The sequence below is a fragment of the Strongylocentrotus purpuratus genome, unplaced genomic scaffold (assembly GCF_000002235.5).
Source record: "Strongylocentrotus purpuratus isolate Spur 01 unplaced genomic scaffold, Spur_5.0 spur5_scaffold_9, whole genome shotgun sequence".
Lineage (NCBI taxonomy): Eukaryota > Metazoa > Echinodermata > Echinoidea > Camarodonta > Strongylocentrotidae > Strongylocentrotus > Strongylocentrotus purpuratus.
In genome coordinates this window covers 19,330,978-19,336,882 of record NW_022145615.1, presented here as the reverse complement: position 1 = coordinate 19,336,882, position 5,905 = coordinate 19,330,978, and the positions used below count along the sequence as shown (strand labels likewise).

The 5,905-nt window shown below is 36.8% G+C and overlaps 1 long non-coding RNA gene across 1 annotated transcript; it reads right to left on the bottom strand.

The window, feature by feature from the left end:
• Positions 1-3,646: 3,646 nt before the first annotated feature.
• Positions 3,647-5,905, bottom strand: LOC105436931. Its single transcript, XR_970409.2, has 3 exons — positions 5,766-5,905; positions 5,004-5,057; positions 3,647-3,813 (listed from the first exon to the last, which is right to left on the bottom strand). It is a non-coding gene; the product is annotated as an uncharacterized LOC105436931 (long non-coding RNA).

The following is a 5,905-nucleotide window of genomic DNA, read 5'->3' as shown; positions in this document are numbered from 1 at the left end:
TGATCTATTTATTTGATCTATCTCCCCCGTTCAATACATTGCTCCCCCAACTCTCAATCAGACACTCACCCTCACACTTGCTCTTTCTCTATTTCCCCTCAGTCTCTCAACCTCTTTCTTCTTTAAAAAGCGTTCCATCCCTTCTCTTTCTCCCTCTCTACATATATTTCTGCTTCCACCTTCCCTCTCTTAACCGATCTCTGTATTTTCCTCGCTCTCTCTCTCTCATATTTTTTCCTCTCCACCTTTTCCACATTATTATATTTCTATCTAAAGTTTCTCTCTCTCTCTCTCTCATCTCTCTCTCTCTCTTTCTCTCTCCTTCCTCTCTTTCTCTCTCCATCTACTTCGACCTCCTGGATGGATGAAGAATGGAAATAAAAATGTAGATAATCGATAAACATGTATAATATTTGTAGAATATAGGCGAACATGAGAGAAAGAGAAAGTGAGGAAGCCTTAAGGAAGGAGAAAGAAAAGAGAGGTAATGTTAGAAAGAAAGCTATGAAGTTTAATCTAAAGAGAGAGAAAGATAGAGAGGAATCAGACGGAACAATGTCGATGCATACAGAAACGGGACATTTCAGCTAATATCATATTACTATGTATATCACACCAAAAATAAGTACAATAAACACATGTTATTTGATGATTGCAAATGATCAAGCTTTATGAAAGCTCAAAAAACAAAAAAAAACAGAATCGAAATCGGTCAATGCGTTGTGATTTTATACCAATTTCTTGAAATCGCAAAATTACCGAAAAACCTGCCAGAATTGTCAAATTGGCAAAAATTGAAAATTTCGACAAAGTTGACAACTTAATTAACACTTTCTTGGACACAAAAAATAAATTAAATTATCAGACACTTAAATATCATCTTTGTGGTAAAAAAATACAAAAAAGAAAATTCATATATCTATTACCGTTTGAGAACAGAAGCCAACAAAATAAGTTATTTTTGCCATTTTTTCGAATCTGCAGATATGAAAAAGTTGTGAAAGTAACTAAGTCCGCCCAATTAATATGCGCATATGTAATCAAACAAAATCGAACGTGATACATCAGTGTTACCTATGTATATCAGTTAGTTATGGAAAATATTTTATTTGAAGAAAAAAAAATCATGAATATTCATCAAATATGCAAATTAGGTCATTTCAGCTAATATATATTTCGCGCACTCATATGCAAATTAGGAAAGTCAAACTCTTCATTTTGTGGCATTTTTAAAATCATATATTTATAGATCATATTTACACCAAATATTTGATTTTTGATTTGATTTGATTGATTCTTGGTTTCTGCATCTTCTTTCTTTTTTTCATCATACATTTGTATGAACATAATATGGTTTGATACAATATTTTAAGTGTTATAATTTTTACAGATAATAAACGAATTTAAACAAATATATTGAATGCATAATGAACATACATTAGATGCATGAGGGCTACAGAAATAAGCAAAGTAGCTTGACGTGCCCGCAGCCCTCAACTTAGATACAACAACAATAACATATACAAATAGAAAAGACTGACTTGCAGAGAAGAAAAGGAAAGGGGAGAGAAGGAGCGTTGGTAATAATACAATAAATACAATTCACATTAATTCCAAAATATTTTGCAATGCCAATAAAATATGGCGATGGGAAATTACTTGGATCACCGTCACAGCTATTTCCTCATGTGTTTCACAATTTTTTCAGGAAAACCGATAAAATTGCAGACTTTCAGCTACATCACAGTATATTGTTCTTTTAAAAAAATGTCAGATTTGAGGATTTATGACGATTTTCCGAGAAACCATTCAACAGGCAATAACATTCCACAGGAACTGACTTTCAGAGTAACAAAATATTTTGGTGATCCCAGTACAATTGTGGCTACCTTGAGTGTAAACAACAAATTGATTCAAAGAGTGAAACATATAAGGATATTGCATTTTTTGTAGGGGAGTTTTTATACATTGAGGTGCATTTTCACCACTCAGAATAAAAGTGCAAGTCAATGGGCGGTCAGCGGGCCATGTCAACATGGCTGCAAATACAATATTCTAATTAAATAATTTAACATTTTTCCACACGCCTATAACAATGAAACTACACAGAATTGTAGTTACAGGTATGCTTGAAATATATGTGAAATCAAAATTTAAAAAATATTGTTTAGTTTTTTTAAATAAATTTACAAAAAATTGCTATTTCTACCAACTGACTGCTGTTGTGTGTGTGTGTTCGCGGGGCAGACTGTGCACAGGCTGTGTGATCACCTAATATTACACTGTTGGTCATAATGGTGGAATATTTATTTTACCCCAGTTTAGGGAAGGATTTTAAAAATTATTTATTTCTAATAGATCTAGATAATGGCATAGATTCTCAGATTTTATTGAATATTAATTTGCGAATGTTTGTTTTGCGTGACTGCTTAATCATATCTGTTACTATGCTAACAGCTAAGGGACCTACGTCCTTAAGTCATAATTGACAGTAATGAGGATTAATGCCTCACAAAAGGGCACTAATATATAGCTGATCGACACGATTTTTATCCTGAGGCTTCACAGTAACAAGGCCATTGCTTAGCCCCTGAATCATGACTGTACGTAGTGTTTGATAGGGTACGTGGCCCCTCCACAAATCCCCCAAAACGAAGAAAATGCAATAAATTGTCAAAAGTTCATTGCTTTTTCCCCGGCCCCCAACAGGAAAAATTCGTCTGTAGGGCCATGCATTATGGTTCAAGCATGGCCATACAGAGGAATTTTTCCCTTTTGGGGGCCGGGGGAAATGCAATGAATTTTTGAAAAAATTATTGCATTTTCTTCGTTTTGGGGATTTGTGGAAGGGGCCACGTACCCTAGCAAACACTGCGTACAGTCATGATTCAGGGCTAAGCAATGGCCTGGTTACTGTGAAGCCCCAGGATAAAAATCGTGTCGATCAGCTATATATTAGTGCCCTTTTGTGAGGCATTAATCCTCATTACTGTCATTATGACTTAAGGACGTAGGTTCCCTAGCTGATTAGCATAGTAGCACACATATGATTTAGCAGTCACGCAAAACAAACACTCGCAATTAATATTCAATAAAATATGAGAATGTATGCCATTATCTAGATCTATTAGAAATAAATAACTTTTTTTAAATCCTTCCCTAAACTGGGGTAAAAATAATTATTCCAACCATTATGACCAACAGTGTACTTGATTTTATTTAGGGAGAATTAGGTAATGCATGACACTGGATAATATTTCTCATATAAATGCCATTAACAAATGAAATTCGTAGATAAGCTTTTATCCCACAAATATAGATAGATGTGATGAACTTAGACGCCCCCACCCATCAAGGCATGACCCAGTTAACAGACCAACACTGAACGTATGATGCATTGACTCTTTATAACCCTTCCTTTGTGGGTCAAAATAATATCATGTCTCCACGGTAAATACCTCCAATAAGATGTACAAACAAATATTTGGTTTCAGTATAGTCGCATATGACAGTTTATCTCTCTCTGTTTTAATTGGAAATATTATTTCCTTTTTTAACTGCATAATGGTGACACCGTTTACATTGGTTTGAATTTGTATAGTCATACCCTTAGGCAATATCAATGACAGATAAGAAATTTTTTTGAACAATACCATATACCTAAATGTAATCAAACAAGTTGTCATCTATTCATGACAAGAATAATAATAATGAAATTGAATTGCAATGTCAGATGATTTAGTTAAGTCCATTTAGTCCCAGGTGCGTGTGTAAGTGTTTGCTTTTGAATCTCCAATACAAGATGCCAAGTTCCTGTAGATAAGGACGATGTATATTGGTTATCGTTGTCACGGCAACCATGTCTCCACTCCATAGTCATTTCTATTCGAGACATTATTCACATCGTAGTGATTCATTAATAACATTATTTAAAATAACTATTTGTCTGTTTTTGTTTGAAGAAGTCTTCATCATTAGGTCTCGAAGTAGGCCTACTTACATTTGTGATCGTTTTTTTTAGCGAAACATTTCAGGTATAGATTACACTTCGAGCGAACGAAGTGAGCGAATAAGGAAAGAAAAAAAATCAAGCTTTAACGATCGAAAAAACAGAAGGCATTACTTTCCTAATTATAGTAACAGAAATAGGAATAGAATAAAGGGTCAGTTTTGGCAGGGGGGGGGGGGGGGGGGCATTTGCTTGCCCGGGGCACTAAAATCCCGCGATATTCATGCCACAGGGGCACTTGCTTCCATACCCCACCCTATGGCTATACTAGTGGTTCCGACCATGCTTTTCGATTGCTTTTTAGGGTATTATTTATTGTTTGAAAGAACGTGAATTTAAGGATACAAGTCATCATTGTATTCCTGACAGAGTCCAACACAACCAACATTACGTACGAATATCAGAGGGTCCACAGCGACCATCACGGTCTACACGGTGTATGGCTGTCGCACGAGATAATGTCCGGGGCCTAGAATGTAAACTAGTTTACATCTCTCACTTGTTCAATACAAACAAAAAGCAGAACATCATACAAACTTACTTCATATTTCTTTATCAACTAATCACGAAAGAAATCTAGCAAATTTGTGGCGCTCTAATATAACAGAACCGTATACATGGCTTCAAAATTATAACTCCATCAATAAAATTCACACTAAAAACTCACACCTTCATAATATACCAACACAACTTTCGTCTCATTGTAAATGAAATGTATGTGTTGTTTATTGATTTCTTTCGCGCGTGAGTACTTGAATTTATTTTACCTGACTGCTAAGAAAGCATAAATAAATGATTGTAAGTAAGCAACCAGACGGCCGACTTGGGTCCTCTCCGAAGGACCTTGTAATGAGGATTAATGCCTAACCAAAGAGCACTAGCGCATCGCCTCGGTTTCGAACCCGGGTCACCGGATTACGAGACACTGCTCTACCGACTGAGCTATCGCGCCTACTTGAAGTCATACAAGAACATCATGAGTGTTAATACTTACATTCTTCAGGAACACCTGGGAGCCCACCGCAGCCAAACAGGCCATTGCAATCATCTGTTGAATTTAAATATTTGAAGACAAAGTCGAAATGTGATACAGATCGATGTGTCATTCCACAGTTTTTACTTTAAAAAAAAGAAGCATAACTTACAGCAAATGCATACATTCTCTTTGGCAGTTCAATAGTTTTTAATCATGCCTATCACTGACTAATTATTGTACGGATGCTATATTGATTTAATTAATGATTTTGATGTCATGATATCTTTATACCGGTTGTGAAATCACGGGACAAAAAGGAGATGATTGATTAAAGATGGCTGTAGTAAGATGTGGGACCCGTGACAAAAATGTGTGCAATCAATTGCAAAATGGTAATAGCCAATCAAGATCATCGTTACATGTAGGCGCGGATCAAGGGGGGGGGGGGGCAAGGGGCCTTGCCCCTCCCCTGGTCAATAAAAATTGTGACCAGAAATTTAGCCTTTTTTTGGCTCAAGGGGGGGGGGGGGGCGAAATATCGGCGGGCGGCGATTTTCAAATATCCGGGGCAAAAAATAAAAATAAAAATTAGTGCTACTACCCCCTACCCCCCTCCCCCCCCCCCCCCACCCCTGAATGAAATATCGGCTGGCATGATTTTCAAATTTCAGCACACTAAATTTCAAATTGATTTCAAATTTGGCCCCCCCCCCTAAGAAATCCTTGATCCGCGCCTGGTTGCATGCACATATGATTAATCAACAATGCTGAAATGCCAACCTTCATTCACCATGTCATCATCACTTGTGAGAGCCTCCATGGCCACGCCTAACGCGTTGTCACCTTCATTCACAGAGTTTATAGCCGCGGCACTCGCCGCGCCTATGAGAACGAAGAGAAGGAGCAGGGCGGTAATGGTC